We start from the raw sequence: 18722 nt of genomic DNA on the forward strand, positions 1-18722 counted from the left end.
TTTTTTTTAAAGTCCCAGCTTCTGGGGTCGTTAATGCGATTCTGAAACAAGATCCATTTATTTTTATTTTTATTTTTTAATCAATCAGGAAAAGTAAGCAAATCCCCCATTTGCAGAAACAAGCTGACAACAGGGCTTGATGGCATAGCATTTTAATATAGTGTTTAATCTCGTGATTTGGAGGGCCGCTCATTATTTTGGAACATATGGGGTCAGCAATGCTAATAATAAAGGGAGTCTGGCTTAAAACCTGGCTCCCCCTCAGACTTCTTGTATGAGATTGGGCTAGTCACTGTCTTAGGCTACCCTGTACCTCAGTTTCCCCAGTTGTAAAATGACAATCCTTGTTCTGCCAGCTTCATGTATTACATGCTGAGTAATAACATGAGAACTCCACTCCTATTTAAATGAGCTCTTTATTAAACTAACCATTGACCGAGAGTTGCTGTAACTGTAGCTTAGCATCCATTGCTAGGTGCACACTGACTTCTGGTGTCACCTCCAAACTCATCACTTCTGCAGCAAGTGTCCTTCCTTCCAAGTTCCATGCAGCTTGTTACAGAGACACTGCAAGGGTAAAATCATTGCTTGTGAGGTGCTTGGATAGGAGCCATATTATTATGCAAATAGAAATAAGTGCTAGGGGCCTTGTAAGAAGGTGAAAATATGAGGAACCTCTCTGCAGAGCCAAATACTATTTTTGTGGTATCCCGAGCGTCAACTGCTCTCTGGAGCTATGCCTACACTAGTGTGTTCTTGCGCAAGAACACGTCCACACTGCCATGTGCTTTTGTGCAGAGCATCCATGGCAGTGTGGATGTTCTCTTGTACAAGAAAGCTCCTCTGGCCATTTTAGCCATAGGCTCTCTTATACAAGAAACCCCTGCCGCGTGTCCACACTGCCCTTTTGCGCAAGAGCTCTTGCGCAAGAGAGCTTACGCTTGTAAGAAAAGAGCGTAGCTCTCGTGCAGGAATCCCTCTCTTCCCACGCTTTACTGTAAATATTCTTGCGCAAAAGTGGGCAGGCACAGTGGACGCTCTGCAGAAGAATGGCCATTCTTGCTCAAGAACCCGCCAGTGTAGACATAGCCTTGAATTGCTTGCCAAGGGGTCAGGAAGCTGTTTCAATCTTGGGACACACAGCAGCAAGTACGGGGGCGGGACACACAGCAGCAAGTATGGGAGGCATAGTTCAGTGGTTTGGGCATTGGCCTGCTAAACCCAGGGTTGTGAGTTCAATCCTTGATGGGGGCCACTTAGGGATCTGGGGTGAATCTGTCAGGGATGGAACTTGATCCTGTTGTGAAGGCAGGGGACTGGACTCAATGACCTTTAAAGGTCCCTTCCACCTCTATGAGATAGGTAAGAAACACAACTTGCAGTACTAGCTAGTGTACTTCCCTGTCATGGAGCTCCTAGTTTGGGTCTGTTCTTCAGTGACAGACCTTAGCCCTGAGAAAGCAGTGTCTTTATCAAAATGAGCTACAATATGCTGCAAATCAGGGTCCAAAACACCACACATGGCAATGGTGTTGTTACAGGGTGCCACAGAAAAATGCATGCTGATGACAGAAGCCCCCCTTTATCTCTTGGCCTACAGAACCCATGGGTTTGGGAGACCATAGAACAAAAGGCAGGTGTCTGTACAATGCCTGCCAAATACAGCCCCATTCTTGGTCAGTTCCTAGGCATCGTTTTAACAACAAGAAGTAATGCTGATATCACCAAACTGAGGCCCCAAGAAAACCTAGAGTAAGTGAGAAGCTATGGATTTGATTCTTCCCCTCTTAGCCTCCCTCCCTCTCTGTGCTTGATTCTCTTTCTCCCCCCTCTTCCATCTCCCCTCGCCCTCCTCCCTCCGTCTGCTCTTCTCTGGACAGATCCTTGAATCCTGGCTATTCCCCCAGTTTCTGGGATTCCCATTATGCATGCTTGATATTTAACAGCTTTGGCGTCTTCTGTCGCTGGGAGTGAAAAGAGGAAAAACAGCTCAGAAATGTAATAGAGCAAAATCTGCATATAGAGCCCTAGTTCCATGTCCCTTTGTGCTGTTTGCTTGAATCTTAAAAGCTACGAGCTGTGGCATCTACTCAGACTTCATCAGCCCATCCTGCCCTTGATGCTGGCCTCCGACACTGCCAGCTCCATGCTTCCTTCTTCAGCCACCTCATTAGAGCAGGAAGATATTTTGTTTCTTGTGGTCTCCGTATTTCCCCTCCCCTCCTCTCTAGCTCTCCCCATAGCTCGGTTACTGCCAGATCTTCACTATTTTGTATTTGGAAGCAGCAAGAGGTAACAAATATATGTGACAAATATATTTTCTGTTGGAAAATCCTGATTATTGCTTATATATGGATTTATATAGGATTAGCCCCATATTTGATCTGCACTGTTAGCTATACCATGCCATATCATTCATCATTAGCGTGATTTGTTTATTTGTTTGCATTGGATTAGGAGCCATTGGATTAGTTGCATTGGATTTGTTTGCATTGGATTACTGTGTTAGGCACTGTACAAACACATAATAGAGAAGTTTATTGTCTGCTTGACTGTCTGTCCCTCCATGCGTCTTTGTGTAGAATTTTATTGTTTATTTTTATCTGTACATAGGAAAAAGTATTGTCTTATGAATCACTGGGACAATATAGCAGATGACTAGAGCTGTGCAAATAGAGCTGTGATCTTTTACAGTCCTGTGGCTGAAGCAAAAAAAATGGAGAAAAATTATTAGCTTTGGATCCACTGAAGTATAATTTTTAAGTTGTTTTAAGTTTTTTTAAACAAAATTGAGGGATATTTTAAAACCAAAGCTCTTTCTGAAATGTTAAACTGTCCCAACAGTTCTGATCTTTCTTTCATTCTTTTGACGAAAACAATTCACTGACACAGACGCACATCTGCAAATTTTTTTTGTCCACCCATACCCATATTTTTCAGCCAGAAATGTATTCACACTTACAGTGTCATTCAGAATCACATATGACCAATTTTACAGGAGGGATATCATAAACGTTCTTTTATTTGTGTCCCTCTAGCTATAATACCTCGTAGTTTACAAGATAAACCTTGAACTACACATCTCATGATCCCCAGGGGACAAGAATGAAGTGCAGGTGCAAGGTACAGGAAATTGGAGTGGTAGATGCTAGAGAGAATGTGTACTGCTATTGTGTAAGGAAACCACTATAAATGTCAATCACTGAACAGACATGAATAGGCAGATGAGAGGTATGCTATGGAATTAAGGCAGAGTGAATATTTAATAGCAAAAGACTGATTCTTCCTATTTAACCTGTTTGGTTGCTTGCTATTTTTTCAGGGTGTCTCCAGGCAGATTGTAATTTGCATGGTGTTATTTGAATCTGGCTTATTCTATTGTATGCTATTTAAACCATATTGCATGGCTCTCAAAGGCTGCTTCTGCTCCCCAGTTGTGTAACTCTCACTACCAGGTTTCTGGGGCAAATTTTGATTGATACAAATATTTGAGATCTTAAAATTCACTGATTGGGGGTAAAATTCATCCATAGGTTTAGAAAAGTCCTACTTTAGACCCTGTTTTGGAGGATGAAAAAGTATATAGACCTTGGGTTTGGTCTAGGGGTGTAGGTGAGTAGAGATGCTGAATTGCACCATCCACAAGTACTTATACTTCTATATTCAATTGCACTAATTTTCTTACAAATTAACTACAAAAGAGAGTGCGCGCGCACACACACACACACACACACACACTCAAAATAAATTCATTAACACATATGACCAAATAGCTCCTGCAAAAGGTTTTCTTCATTAGCCTAGCTGTCTTTGATGTGATATGGGGACATAACATGATAAATGGGTGAAACAAAAGACATAACTATATAGCACTTTAAAGACTAACAAGATGGTTTATTAGGTGATGAGCTTTCGTGGGCCAGACCCACTTCCTCAGATCAATACGTGGAAGAAAATTGGCACAACCATATATACCAAAGTGATACAATTAAAAAAATGAACGAAAGCTCATCACCTAATAAACCATCTTGTTAGTCTTTAAAGTGCTACATAGTTCTGTCTTTTGTTTCAGCTACACCAGACTAACATGGCTGCATCTCTATCACTATGATAAATGGGGTGGAGGAAGTAACTTAAGCACTCTTGTTTAATGCAAGAGCAAGACAACTCAATGCAAATGAAGGCAATATGGAATTACTCTTAAACATAAGACATTATTTAGCCAGTGGAAAAATTTGCTATACATTACTATTGAGAAGGAGAAGAATGCTAAGCAGAATTAGAATTCTGTATGGATAATGAGAATATCTATAGTTATACAAAACAGGATAACTATGCCTATGAGAAATGAACCTTCATACTTCAAGGCAGGAGGCATGGAAGAAATGTCCTCTATGGGTAGGGTTAGCCATAACTGTTTATGACAGTTCTTCCTGTACTATCCTCTAAAGCAGGGCTACTTAGCACACGACCCTTTTGTTTGTGGCCCATGGTGAGGTTTGGTTTTACGTTGAGCTCAACATGCAGCCATGGGTGGGATCCTTTGAACATGGCCTCCACTAGGAACATCCTCCACAACGGCGAGGCGTCTATCAGGCAGGGTGAGCACTGAAAGATGCAAGTGGCCAGGCTGGCTGGAACAGATGGGTACGGGATGTCAGCTCTTCTAGCTGCCAGGAAGGAGGTGCGGAGAGTGCTGGAGCATTGTGGGAAGTGCTGGTTGCTTAGCCTTGTGGGCAGAGCCTGAGGTGCTGACTGGCTCACACTGGCCTCCTTTGGGTCTGGCACCACAGCTTAAGTCTTAATCGTTGTATTCATGCCCATCAGAGTGAAATAAGCTGTTTGCATATATATTTGCATGTACAGGCAGTCCCCGGGTTACGTACAAGATAGGGACTGTAGGTTTGTTCTTAAGTTGAATTTGTATGTAAGTCAGAACTGGTACATATTGTAGGGGAAACTCTAGCCAAACATTTCTCCAGAGCTCAGTTTTATCCTCCCACACCTCACTTCCCTCAGTCCTTTATTCTCAAGCTGAGGTATCTGCTGAGAAAAGCCGCTCCGCGTCTCCCTAGTCTTCTGGGGGGGAGGGGGCGGCGCTAGCTTCGCGTCTCCCTGGTCTCATAGGGGGAAAAGCAGCTAGTGCGGGGTTGCCTCACCCCGTTTGTAAGTAGGGATCCGATGTAAGTCGGATCCATGTAACCCGGGGACTGCCTGTATATGTAACCACACTTAAGTTGCAGCCTTTGGCATATGCTATGAGTATCATTGTGGCCCCCAGGGCTTCCAAAGTTGAGTAGCCCTTCTCTAAAGCATCTAGTAGTGGTCACTGTTAAAGATGGCTTGGAGATTGGTCTCTTTCATCCAATATTGCAAGTTCTGTGTTCTTATCTGCACTTCTTCTACTTGTGTTTCCCGGCAGCTCTGACCCAGGAGCAGAGAAATCTTGTATTGCCTCCAATGAAATATTCTCTTATTACCAACTTTCCAAACATGTGACAAAAGTGAGAATATTGGTTTGTTCTTATGATTTTCCTTTTTCCTCTGGAACTATTCCAAGTCCCAACTGCCAGAAACAGGGGATTTACTGCCTGAAAGCAAACCATTTCACTCTCTAAAAGTGCTGCCCTTGGGCCCCACTGTCTGTGACTTAGAGCTCCAGTCTCATCTCTTTGGATTCAGTCCTGCAGTCCTGGCTCTGCAGCCTTTGCTTCAGGAAGGAAGTGTCCGCATCACCTGAGGGATAATCTCCTTGAAATGCTCCCTGAATTTGCCATCCTAAAAGGAGTCTGTCTGGAATAGAAGTCCAGCTTCTGAAGTTAGCCCTTTACACTCTTGGAAAGACCCTGTCTGAAGAGCAGACCATTGCATGTCTGAGGGCTAATCTCCTTAATTACTGCTTCTTGGATTAGAGATCTGAATCTGCTGTGTAAAGACCTTGCTGTGCAGCTTCTCTCCCCCAGACCTGAATCTTTTTCTATTGATACTGGGGTATCCCAGCAATTGAAGAAGAATTACCACCAGCTGACTGTGGTATGAGATGAGAGTCAGGCCAGTGAGTTAACTCTCTTCACTGGCACTTTTCAATTTGTCAGATGTTCATATACTAATAACAATGTGTACACACTGGCAGGCATATTCTTCAAAGGTATTATCTCACTGCTCTCTACTGCAATAGGTACACAGAAGGGAGTTGCATCAAGGAAATGCATTAAGATGAATCAGCAAGAGAGAAGGATACCTCTGGGCGAGCTCCCTCCTTCTCAATTATTTACATCTCATAATTTCCAGCAAATCACTGGCTGTTTATTGGTGCTCATCTATAATTGAAGAGTTTCCTAGATCACTGGCCAGCTCTGTGCAAGATGTAGCTGGCCATGCATTTGAAAGCTTTATGAAACCCCCACAGGGGAAGGCAGGGTCTCAGGAGTAGCTGGCTATCCACTGAGGATACACCCTTTTAATTTTTGGCTTTTGTGGGCATCCGGGATTGGTACATTTCCAGCATGTGGTTTACCATCTGTAATTGACCATGCAGTGCCATACCGAGGCAGTATGTTGCATTGGCAAGATCTCCTCAGCCCAGAAATGCTTCCAGCATTTCATTTTTTAAAATGGCACATATACAGTACACTGCTTAAACTGACTAGAGGATAATGATGTTCCTACAGTCCTCAAAAGACACATCAGTAGAAGAGCTATTCTGAAAAAGTGAAAGCGCCTTTCTGTTAGATTTAAAGCTGGAATGTTAGATTTGGAGCTGGAATGTCATATGTATATGAAAAAACTGGGGGGGAAACAGGTGGAAAAAACTGGTGGGTCATAGTGAAGAAACAATTGACTGGGCTCTCTCCAATATTTCTCTAGATGTGTCTACTGTGGGATCATTTTGATATTTCTGTTCCATATAGAAGATAACTCTAGAGAGTCAATATTATCTTGTGTGGTATTAGCCAAGCCTGAGGAATGCAGGATGGATAATCATCTAAAGCTGCTTTTGTTAGTAACAGGTTCAGGGGCAAAAGATGCATCATCAAAGCAAAATTGCTAATTCTTTCCTACAATTTCTACTCCTACCCAGGATACATTGCTTCCCTTAAAACCCTCCTAAGTAACATCATCAATTACAAACAGGAACCCTCAGAGTAAAATAGTCATTGTCCTAGCTCGGTAGCATAGGTGCAAGTATCAACCAGGAAGATGAAGGGATGATGGTGGAAAACAAATTAGGCATGAATGTGCAATATAATATGGAAGAAAATAGCAATTTAGGGCTGCATAAGTAGAGACATCACATCTTATTTCTTCCTTTATGACTTTGGTGCAATTATATATGGCCTGCTTCATTCTGTTTGGGGCATAATGTTACCAAAATTTTGAAATCCAGGAAAGAATAACATCATTATTAGGGAGCAGCACCAATTTCCTTCTAATTTTTTTCATCAACATGCAGAATAAATTTTGTTATGTGCACTGAAGCATGTGCAGATGTGCACCACCAGTAGAAACAAATGTTGCTGGCTGTGGGCGAGATGGAAGCTTTGCTAAACACCTGGGCAGAATTTGAATCTCTTCTGGGCGGCTGCCCATCCATTCATCTTACAGGGTACACTGAACAGCACTGATTTAGGATGAAAAATTAAAAACTGAATATATACAGTTTGATAAGTGACATGTACTGAGAACATAAGGTGTCAGTATTTAAAGGGTGTAAAAAGAGAGAAGGAATGGTGGTAGGAGGAGTAGGCTGGAATTAAGAATGGGAAAAATTCAGTTTGTGTGTCATGGAAAAACCTCGCAACAGTCAATTTATTGTGAAATAGTCTCCCAAGAGAAACCTCATCGGCCAGGACTTTTACAATTAGACAGCATAAAGTACTAGACAATGTATTATGCACAGGGAGAGGGTCACACACCTTGGGACCCATCACCTAATGAGTCTTCATCTCTAGCCCTTATGATTTGGTGAAACATGGAGTTTTCAAAGCAGTGTAAAGATCAGACTATATGAAATGATGCCCTACACCGTGTTGTTCTTTTCACACAACTTTCCCACCACTGACACCACCATTGCCTTCCATGAGCCTTGGTTCAAGACTTGAGTCACCATTCCTTTTCCTTTAACACAAGTTTATCTGGTTGCTGGTTGGATACTTAGACCTACATACAGCCACTCAGCCAATGAGTCTTGGGGTTTGTCTATAAGAGAAACTTAGGCAAGATGAACTAACTAAAGGTGTCCCATTAAAGCACATTAAATCCCTCATTCATGTAAAGTGGCCTTAATTCTCCATTGCTTATTTCTCCCGCTAAGCCCTGTAACAGCACAATGTTGACCACACAACACGTGCAAAAATCCCACATCAAGCAGAATATTTTGAGGTAGCTGTCACAGTTCAGGGCACCTGCATTTTCCCCTCTGTAGCCCAGTAGTGGTATTCATCTAGGATCCAGGATCTTTTGCTGTTATATTGCCAGAAATTTCCATACTTGAGCCATCCAGTGGCACTGCCTGTGCTGAGGTTGGAATAGCATTTAATACCACTGTCGTGACAACCAACACCTCCTTGATTATTGAAGTGATCTGCAAAAGGAAAGGAAATAAATAAGAACTGAAAATGCACCCTCCCAAGGTAGTTTTTATGTAGCTAGAAAAGTGAGGTGGTTTCCTGCTCTAAATATTTAACATGATGTTTATGGTATTTCCTCTGGGGGAAAGATGCTTGAAAGCTAATGTTTATGAAGCAAGTCTGGAGGGGTGGAAAGGGGAAGGAGGGCATGTTAACCCAAAGGGGGGGGGGGGAGAAGAACCTCGGGAGATGTCCTGATTTATGGCTTTACTTGAGGAGAAAAATCTCTCAGTTTTGTTAAAAAGGCTGTGACTGATGGAAAGCAACTTTGTCTCGGCTCCTTTTGAAACCAGAAACCTGCTCCCTGAATGAAGTATGCCAGACGGGTTCTGGCTCCAAGCCAGCAGGAGCCTGTTACTGGCTGCTGCCTGCATCCTTTTGAACCCAACAGAAGTAGCATGTGTCATAGGCACTGTGTGATTTAGAATGATGGCCCTTATGCCTAAGGTACTGGTTTAGGATGCTGAAGAGAGACATAGGTTCCATTCCTGGCTCTGTCCATGGCTTCTATTATAATCATGGGTATTTAATTTCTCTGTGCCTTAGTTCCCAATCTGTGAAATGAATGGGCTTGCGAACACGTCCTTACAGGGAGATCAGGAGAATAAGTCATTGGTGTGCAGGTGTGATGGGAATGAGGTCTTCGGGTATGTCTACACTGCATGTTATGGATACTCTATAACGCATTGTGTCTCAGAGCCTGAATCAATTGGCTCAGGTTGTGTGGCTAAAAATGACAATGTATGCATTTTGGCTTGGGCTGGAGACTAGGCTCTGAGTCCCCCACCCTCAACCGAGTCTCAGAGCCTGTGCTCCAGCCTAAGTCCAAACATCTCCATGGTGATTTTTAGCTCTGCCGTCCAAGTCCTACAAGACCAAGTCATCTATGACCAGGCTGTGGTCTTTTGTTGAAGTGCAGAGCAGACATACCCTAAGCCCAGGCCCTGACTCAGGTTGGATACCAAATCCTTTTTCCAGTCACACATAAATCAGTCTGACTTGGGTCAGCAAGCACTCAGAATTGAGGTACAAAAACCCTGCTAAGGGGATAGGTCAGAGCCTAAGCCCCACTGAGACTTGGTCTACCATGGTATGTCTAGACTACATGGGTCTACCATGATATGTCTAGACTACATGGCTCCATCGACGGAGCCATGTAGATGAATTTACTAGACATAGGAAATGAAGCGGAGATTTAAATAATCTCCGCTTCATTTACATCAAAATGGCCGCTGCGCTGTGCCGATCAGCTGTTTGTCAGCACAGCACGGTAGTCTGGACGCTCTGCGGTCAACAACGGAAGCCTTTGTCAACCGCTCCGGTAAACCTCATTCCACTAGGCATAATGAAGCAGTCGACAAAGGCTTCCGTTGTTGACTGCAGAGCTTCCAGACTACTTATCGGCACAGCGTGGCGGCCATTTTGATGTAAATAAAGCAACGATTATTTAAATTGCCGCTTCATTTTCCTATGTCTAGTAAACTCATCTACATGGCTTCGTTGATGGAGCCATGTAGTCTAGACATACCCTCACTGTGCAATGTGGACACAGCTCAAGCTGCTGAGTAGGGTCCGATGATCTGTGTAGTGCAATATGGGCATGTAGCACAGCTGTGACAGCCATGTTCACAATGTAGAGTGGACTCTCAAGAGTGAGCTAGGAAACACTAAATCCGCAGACCTGGGTTTACATATAGGCTATGTCTGCACTGCATTGTGTTGAGGGGAGAGTCTCCTAATCCTCTCAAATCAAGGTGCAGTGTCCAGCAAAAACATTGAGTGTGTTTATAGCTTTGGAGAAAAATCCTTAGAAGGGAGAGAGAAATCTCTCCCTGAGGTGGGGAAAAGAGCAAAAAGCAGTAGAGGCCAGACATCAATAGCCTTAATAATGTGCATCTCCTTTAGATGGGTGTCTCCAGCAGTTGTGTTTTTTTATTCATGCACATTATTGCCACTCTGTTTACTCACTGTGCCTACTATTGTTTGTGTAAATAAGCAGGCTGCAGTCAGAGGAAGCAGTTAGTTGGAGCTGATGATTTTATCATACTTTATAATTATCCACTGGGTTCCCAATAGATATCTGCCTGAATCTTTGAACCTCCTCAGTGAACTAATGATGGGGTGCTAGTGGGGCTAGAAGTCGGGGGTGGGGGGGAGAGGAGGAGGTGGGCTTTCAGCAGCCAAAGACAAGCTAGAAGGCCAAGGCCAAATGTTTCAACCTTGGGTAAATCCACATTTGGACACATAATGCTGGGTGTTTTGAAAGAGCCAAATTCCATTAGGCTCCTAACTCCAACACCTGTCTTCCTTTGGTGACATTGGGTATGTCTACACTACCCCACTAGTTCGAACTAGCGGGGTAATGTAGGCATACCGCACTTGCAAATGAAGCCCGGGATTTGAATTTCCCGGGCTTCATTTGCATAAGCGGGGAGCCGCCATTTTTAAAACCCCGCTGGTTCGAACCCCGTGCAGCGCGGCTACACGGGGCACGAACTAGGTAGTTTGAACTAGGAAGCCTAGTTCGAACTACCTAGTTCGTGCCCCGTGTAGCTGCGCTGCACGGGGTTCGAACCAGTGGGGTTTTAAAAACGGCGGCTCCCCACTTATGCAAATGAAGCCCGGGAAATTCAAATCCCGGGCTTCATTTGCAAGTGCGGTATGCCTACATTACCCTCCTAGTTCGAACTAGGAGGGTAGTGCAGACATACCCTTAGAGTCTTCCATTCCTAAACAACTGCCCTGGCATTTAATGGTGCCCTCAGGTCATTGGCTTGGCACACAGCACCTAGGAGAATCAGGCCACTTTTTGAGAGACTGAAAATTGGTTTAAGGGCCTAACTTTAGACTCCCAGGTTTGAAAATCTGGGGCAGACCCTGGCAGTCCAGCTTCTAGAATGTTTCATAGCAGGACCAGAGAGCAGTTTAAGGGCCCTGGTTCATCCCTGCATTAGGCCATGTTTGGCAGTAATCCATTCAAATTAGTAGGTGTATACCCATCTCCACGTTGGTGAGCAAGCTGTTCTCTGCTCTTTCCTTTTAACCTTAATACCCATCACCTCCCAGAGGAGTGTAATCCCCATGTGGTTGTCTTTTCCCCCAGGATCCTCTTGTTTGCACCCAGCAATCCTGTGTCCAATAAGTCTCTTTTGCAGGGCATAAATGGAAACACAAATTATTTTGGGGACAAATAAAATCATTGCATCATGACAATGCATCACAGTGTCATGATATTGTAGTACTGTGAGACAACATCTGGATAGAGTGCTCTCACATCTCCTTTGGCTAACAAACATGCATTTGTCCAGGGCCCCATTCTTGGCTGGTGCTTTGACAGGACCACATTAAACATGATACAATAACCCACATTAATATAGTATCCCACGTCTAATAGCTGAAACAGCCTACTACTGTTACCAGCTAATAATGTTATTTCTTTTAAAACAGAAGTCTGTTCTGTGATCCTGAAGTGCTTTTGGTTCAAACCCTTCTGATAATTAAAACCAATGATACCTCAAGAGAGATTTGAACTCCGGTAGACTTCAGATGGCTGCGGTGCATTGAGTGTCATGTCCTCCTTTAATGGCCTATCCACCTAAAAAGGTAAGTTTACTATTGCTATTAACTGGAGAAGCTGTTCCTCCAATTCAAGTGGAAGAGACCCATGTTTTCAACGCTGAAGGTCCCACTTTAAAACCCGGTCAATGACTCTCAGAAGATGGCATTGCAGATATGGGACAATTTTTTCCCCTTTGAACTCCCTAAAAGGATGTGAACTTCTTTAACTGCAGACACTGAGAATTATAAAACATAAACCAAACATACCTGAGTGTCTGGAGCAGAGGGTTGGAGGGGAAGGCAATTTTGCAAGAGTTTTTTCAACCCTCCATCCCAAACCTACAAACCCCTGGAGAACTGCCCATAGAGAGAAACCCAGCATCACTATTTATGCCACCAACCTGTAGTGATTTGTGGATGCATGTAAGAATTATTTATGGTTTGGTACAAGAAAAACTTTTAGCTCCTTATTTGCCCTCGTAAGTTAGGAGTAGCCTTGAAGGGTCAAAGTTGAGATTTTGGTTTGAATGCTCTCCTCCCTTTAAAAATAAAGCCATCTATGTGAAAAGAAGAAAGGGGGTGGGAAGTGGGGGTCTGAGAAGGCTGCTACTCCTTCCTGCTTTGATGTTTCAGGTCTGGAAGGGATCATAAATTTGCTGGTGTGAGATAGAGTGATAATAAATGTTGCTTTTAACTGCTGGGTTTTTAGCTCACACAGCATCCATTATCACTGGCAACTGCAAAGGGGAATGTACTTTTTTCTCTCTCTCTTTAGAAAGATAAATATTCACACCATTATCTGCTGACATCCCAAAAGCTCAAATGCTGCTTCTCTTTGTGATCATCTCCCATTCTCAGTCTAAGTGATCTTGTATTATTCCAAGGAGCCTGCAACCACCAACACCCCATTGCAATGTTCTCCATTTTGGCTAGTTACTCAATGGCTTTTGCTTATTATTATTTCACAGGGTATGAAATGTGGTTGACGGAAGAATTGTAAAGGATGATATTTTGAACATTAAAAAAAAAAGTAAAATGGAATTAAGCATTGAGTTTTTTTCAAGGGTGCCTAAGGGATTTAGGCATGGAATTGCCTTTCAGCTTTAAAGGGATTTGGGCATCTAATTCTCATAATAAATCCTCTAGGGTGGGAATTTCAAAGTCTATTTGTTTCTTTCAGAACATATGGATACAAACAAGTGTGCTCATGTTCTAAATCGGTATGGTCAGATGCCACTATCAGGGTGCAAGGCACATTATTAGAAATGTCTGGAACTCAGGTGCAGAGCGGTGCATCCACTGACAATGCAGCTGGCTTGGTCACATTGTCATATTTTAAATCCGCACTGTTCTTGATAAATGTCTTTAACTACTCAAAAGCCTGTTAATGTCTGTCTGTCCAATACCAGGAATGTCATATGCCAACAGTTTCCATAAGGATTTATTGACCAGAGATATGTTTGGAATGTATTTTGCTAAATCAGTTAGCATTCTCATAAATCTTTCTATCCACTTTTATATTGCGAAGTGAGCATTTCAACGATAGTTTTATTTTATCTGGATCAGCAATTAGGCCAACTTTATTCAATTTATGTCCATTATAGATTACTTCTTTTATAATTTATTTTATTTTTAGTTCAGACATAGGTCTATTTCTCTTGTCCTCTGTACAACTTGCTTAAATTTTAGAAAATTTCTTCTCCTCCCCCATTACAAATATTTTGAAATCCCTCAAAGCTTTTTTCAACTACTTTTTAAAAATACGCTGGGAAGAGAACTAATGCCAAAGGGTATTTTCAGGAAAGCATAACATCCAAAACATATATTAAAAGACTCTAGTTTGGCTCATCTACTTCTACTTACCAAAATACCTGATTCCAAATATTCCTATTCTTGAGAATTTAGCTTCTATTTCTTTAACTGTTTTTGTTGGAGAAGGTTCCCTTTTATGGCTTTATTTCAACAATGTAGATGAGCACAGATCTGTACTTTATCTGGATTTTCAATTATAGCCACAGAATTAACCCAGTATCCATAGGTTTACAGAGTTTAAGGCTAAAAGGGACTTTTATATCATGCAGGCTGGCCTCCTGTGTATCACCGGCCATAACCCTTCACCCAGTTACCTCTGTATTTTGCTCAATAACTTGTGTTTCTGTAACATGCCTTCCAGGAAGGCAGCCAATATTGGTTTGAAAACATCAAGGTCTGAACTACACTAGGACTTTACTCCCAATTTAGCTACCCATAGTCGATTTTCTAAGTGATGCATCCACCCTACCAAGCTAGTTGTGTCACCATTAAGGGTCACGGAAGTTGATGCATGCACTCTTGCTTTTCACCAGAAGTAACGCTTTTCTGGACCATGCATAGCTGAAATTACACTAGTATAGATGCAGTGCTGCTGGAAATTTGATGCCATTGGCCTCTGGGAGGCCTCCCACAGCAGTCTACTATGACCGCTCTGGCCAGAACTTCCACTTCTACTGTTCTCCCGCTCAGCTCAAAAAATCCTGACACCGTAGAAGAGCCATCCCAGCTGGCCACTCTTGTGAGCCCATTGCAAGCGAGCAGCATACGACAGGACACATGGACATGAGTTCCTACAGCAATCTGGGGAACACTGTGATGATGGTGAATACTTCTGCTCCCCTGACCTCCACTTCCCAGGAGCTCAGAAGAGCACCAGCCTGGACTGTCTAGGTGGGTGTGTTTGCAAGAGTGGAGGGGGCAAGGAGTTGATATTATCAGTTATCTCAGGACAAGCAAGAGGAACACCGAGATATATGGCAGGATCACTACCTGCCTCAGGATAAAAGGATATTCTAGGAATGCCCAGCAATTCGGGGTGAAAATCAAAGAGCTGCACCAGTCATACCACAAGGCAAAGGAGAAAAGCAGATGTTCTGGGGCAGTACCTCTCCTATGTCACTTCTACGACTAGCTGGATGCCATTCTGGGGTGGGGGCTCAGTTCCCCCAGTGTGGTGGTTGAGTCTGGACAAGACACGCCTGGCATCAGCCTGCAGGAGAGCGGGATGGTGGAGGGGCACAAAGAAGAGGAGGAGACAAACCAACTGATCATGGTCAAGAGCCTGCAACTTGTCATGTCACTGGAATTGGTCCCGTCCTCCCAGTAGGTCTCCCAGGCCATTGATAAGCCTGGGGAGGGCACTTCTGGTGTGATCTCAAATGTTGTCTAACTATAAACGAGATTAGGCAATGGGGTGTGAGCTGTGGCGCGCTCTCTATCTCTCTCTCTACCTACACAGCATGGAAGCACAGAACAGCTTGTTCAAGTGTCTGCAGATGGAGTGTAAGTCTTGCCTGCTCATCTCCATGAAGCTCTCACATAGGAACTCTTTGGTCCTTTTCACAAGGTTCTTAGAGAGGCCAACCTTATGCCGGCCTCCACGGTAGGACCCCTTCCCACACTAGGCCACCAGGAAGTGGTCTGACACCTTGGAATCACAAAGCAGAGCGTCATAAGGTCCAGGATTACGGTGATATTCAGTTAGCATTTGCTCCCAATAGCTCATGGCGATGCGGAAAAGACTGATATCATGCATGGCAACCTGCATGAAAGAGATGGGTGAACCTATTAGCACTCTCCCTAGGAGACTGCATGTGCCACTTCACTTCCTCTCCTCCTGCAAGCAGAAAAAAAAGCAGTGTCCCCAGGAGACGTAGCGGAAAACTGACCCACACCTTCCTGCACCCTCCTTCCTTCAGTCTTCTGCCCTGGTTGGGAAAGTAGCACTGTCCTAGGAAGCCATGTGTGCCAGACACTGCAGGAAGCCATCCTCCTACCTGCAGGCTCTTGATAGGTCCGGGTATGTCTACACTACAAAGTTAGTTCGAACTAACTTTAATAGGCGCTACACTAGCGCTCCGCTAGTTCGAATTTGAATCGAACTAGCGGAGCGCTTAGTTCGAACTAGGTAAACCTCATTTTATGAGGATTAAGCCTAGTTCGAACTAGCTAGTTCGAATTAAGGGCTGTGTAGCCCCTTAATTCGAACTAGTGGGAGGCTAGCCCTCCCCAGGTTTCCCTGGTGGCCACTCTGGCCAACACCAGGGAAACTCTATGCCCCCCTCCTGGCCCCGGACCCCTTAAAGGGGCACGGGCTGGCTACGGTGCCCGTGCCAGGTGCAAGCCTGCCAGCACCCAGCCAGCAGACCCTGCACCTGGCACAGCACAGAGCCACCCACCCGATGTCCCACAGCCTACCCCCTCTTCCCGGGACCAGGCTGGCGGCTCCCGGGAGCTTGCCCGGGACCGCAAGAGGCGGGCACCTTCCTGGGCTAGTGCGGACATCGTGGACCTCATCCACGATCTCCGCTCTAGGCACAGGAAAGTGGCCGTCTAGGGCAGGAGAGCTGCCAGCCTGGCCACCCAAGAGCAGGTGTGCATGAAAATCAAGGGGGTCCACTGAGACCCCCGACCCTGAGCCCTGAGCTTACAATGGCCGTCCTGGGTCAGACCAAAGGTCCATCTAGCCCAGTAGCCTGTCTGCTGACAGCGGCCAACCCTAGGGACCCTGGAGGGGATGGATCAAAGACAGTGACCAAGCCATTTGTCTCGTGCCATCCCTCTCCAGCCTTCCACAAACTTTGGGCAGGGACACCACTCCTACCCCCTGGCTAAGACTACTCCATGGACCCAACCTCCATGACTTGATCTCACTTCCCTTTAAACTCTGTTCTAGTTGTAGCCTTCACAGCCTCCTGCAGCAAGGAGTTCCACAGGTTAACTATTTGCTTTGTCAAGAACAACAACTTTCTCTTACTAGTTTCAAGCCTGCTACCCATTCCTTTCCTTTGGTGTCCTCTAGTCCTTCTTTATGGGAACTCAGGAAGAACTTTTCTGAATGCACCCGCTCCACCCAACCCCTGCTTTTAGAGACCTCTATTCTGTCCCCGCTCCATCTCCTCTTTTCTAAGCTGAACAGTCCCAGTCTCTGTAGCCTCTCTTCATCTTGGACCTGTTCCCAACCCCTGATCATGTTAGTTGCCCTCCCCTCACCCAGCCTTTCTCTTCCCCTCTCCCACCTCCTTTTCCCAGTCTCCCCCAGTTTTGTTCAATAAAGACAGAGTCAATGTTGGAAGAAACGTTATCTTTATTTTGTACATCAATAAGAAGGGGGGCTAGGGAAGGGTAAGTGGAAGGAGGTGAGGGAGGAATGGGGTACGAGCCCCCGATGGGGAGGACTGGGCTGGCTCTGTGGGCTTCTGGGGGTGGAAGCTCTCCTGCAGCCCCCCGATTGCCCCCTCTCTCCAGATGGCAGCCTGCGGCAAGTGCAGCCGGGCTGATGGCCGAGTGCTGTGATGTGCCCAGTGTGGGTACTCTGGGCAATCCAAACCAGAATTTCTTTGCAAGCGGGGCACCCCTTAGAACTGTATGTCCGGGTTGGGGGTCGGGACCCTTTAAGCGCAGCCCTCGGCTAGCCTGAGACAGCATCTCCACGCTCTAAGTCCTCCTCTGATGCCCTGCCGGCACTGCTTCCGGCCATCCTTAAGCCCTGTTCAGGGTCCACTCAATGTGGACTTGCTAGTTCGAATTAGCAAAACGCTAATTCGAACTAGTTTTTAGTTCTAGACGCGTTAGTTTGAATTAGCTTAGTTCGAATGATCTAATTCGAACTAAGTTAGTTCGAACTAACTTTGTAGTGTAGACATACCCTCCCTTACTATGCCAGCCTGCCTCCAGACCAGGTATGTTCTGGTGCTCCCCTGAGATGTCTGGGCACCTGCTGTAAAGTGCCGGCTTTAAATCTAACATTTGGCCTTGCACGGAACACTTCTCCATTGTCTTTACAGGGACCTTCATTGTACACTAAGGGTATGTCTACACTACAAAGTTAATTCGAACTAACAGACGTTAGTTCGAATTAACTTTAATAGGTGCTACACTAGCACTCCACTAGTTCGAACTTAATTCGAACTAGCGGAGCGCTTAGTTCGAACTAGGTAAACCTCATTCTACGAGGACTAAGCCTAGTTCGAACTTACTAGTTCGAATTAAGGGGTGTGTAGCCCTCCCCAGCTAGCCCTGGTGGCCACTCTGGCCAACACCAGGGAAACTCTATTGCCCCCCTCCTGGCCCCAGACCCCTTAAAGGGGCACGGGCTGGCTACGGTGCCAGTGCCAGGTGCAAGCCTGCCAGCACGCAGCCAGCAGACCCTGCACCTGGCACGGCTTGAGCCAGCCACCCGATGCCCCCCAGCCCTCCTCCTCTTCCCGGGACCAGGCTGGCGGCTCCCAGGAGCTTGCCGGGACTGCAAGAGGCGGGCACCCACCTGGGCTAGTGCGGACATCGTGGACCTCGTCCACGACCTCCACACTAGGCACAGGAAAGGGGCCGTCTAGGGCAGGAGAGCTGCCAGCCTGGCCACCCAGGAACAGGTGTGCATGAAAATCAAGGTGGTCCACTGAGACCCCCGACCCTGAGCCCTGAGCTTACAATGGCCGTACTGGGTCAGACCAAAGGTCCATCTAGCCCAGTAGCCTGTCTGCCGACAGCAGCCAACACTAG

General features: G+C 45.2%; 1 long non-coding RNA gene across 3 annotated transcripts in view; it reads right to left on the minus strand.

Moving 5' to 3' along the window:
• Positions 1-336: 336 nt before the first annotated feature.
• The window catches only part of LOC142818475 (uncharacterized), a 44801-nt gene continuing 26415 nt past the window's right edge, over positions 337-18722 (minus strand). The window contains exons 2-3 of one of the 3 annotated variants that reach the window (XR_012895953.1): positions 8406-8584; positions 337-567 (exon numbers count right to left, since the gene is read on the minus strand). This is a non-coding gene — a long non-coding RNA (uncharacterized LOC142818475). Of the gene's footprint in view, positions 568-2471; positions 2703-8330; positions 8585-18722 lie in introns of those variants that run through there. The other 2 variants (XR_012895955.1, XR_012895954.1) reach the window with 2 other exon arrangements.

The sequence above is a fragment of the Pelodiscus sinensis genome, chromosome 15 (assembly GCF_049634645.1).
Source record: "Pelodiscus sinensis isolate JC-2024 chromosome 15, ASM4963464v1, whole genome shotgun sequence".
Classification (NCBI taxonomy): Eukaryota; Metazoa; Chordata; order Testudines; family Trionychidae; genus Pelodiscus; species Pelodiscus sinensis.